A 789-nucleotide genomic window follows, 5' to 3' on the forward strand; every position below is an offset into this window, starting at 1 on the left:
TCACACATTCGATGTGCAGCATATGCGATCTGCAAGCATATGCGATATGCAAGCATATGCGATCATAGCTATGCTATGCTACGCTATGCTATGCTACGCTATGCGATATGCTACGCTATGCGATATGCTATGCTACGCTATGCGATATGCAAGCATATGCGATCATAGCTATGCTATGCTACGCTATGCTACGCTCTGCTACGCTATGCTACGCTATGCTACGCTATGCTACGCTATGCTATGCTACGCTATGCTACGCTATGCTATGCTACGGCATGCTACGCTATGCTACGCTATGCTACGCTATGGTACACTGTGCTACACTATGCTACGGAGCTACGGCCCACTCGCGCGAACAGCGCGCTCTAGTTCCGTCGTCGGGACGGAGACCTTAGGCTGCGGGGGGCGTCCGCGTGTCCGTCCGTCCATCCGGGTTGACGTTTGGTAAGTTGCCGTTTTTCGCCTTTTTGTCCGCGGTTTCGGAGCCGCGCCTTTTAGGCTAGCTCCGTCGCCGCGTGGGAGCCGCGGTCGCCGGTTCGCGCCCCGCCGTCGCCGCTTTTTTCGTCTTCTTCCTTCGTTCGGTTCGGCCCCGCGCCGCACCGCACCACACCTGCCGCCGCGGAAGGCGCCCCGGTGCAAGGCCGTGCGCCGCTTCGTCGGGCACGCTAGCTCCGATGTCTAGTGGGAGCCGCGGTCGCCGGTTCGACCCCGGCGCCGGCGCGTCATAGTATCTTTTTTTACGTTTCCGTTGCGGCTCGCTGGCTTCGTCGCCCGGCGCCCGCACGTTTT

The 789-nt window shown here is 59.2% G+C and overlaps 1 protein-coding gene across 1 annotated transcript in view; it reads left to right on the forward strand.

Annotated features, from left to right (window-relative positions):
* VOLCADRAFT_93997 (uncharacterized protein) overlaps positions 1 to 789 on the forward strand; it is a gene marked incomplete at both ends in the record, with an annotated part of 24,335 nt that overhangs the window by 10,049 nt on the left and 13,497 nt on the right. The window lies entirely within an intron of this gene.

The sequence above is a fragment of the Volvox carteri genome, assembly GCF_000143455.1.
Source record: "Volvox carteri f. nagariensis unplaced genomic scaffold VOLCAscaffold_35, whole genome shotgun sequence".
Taxonomy (NCBI): Eukaryota; Viridiplantae; Chlorophyta; class Chlorophyceae; order Chlamydomonadales; family Volvocaceae; genus Volvox; species Volvox carteri.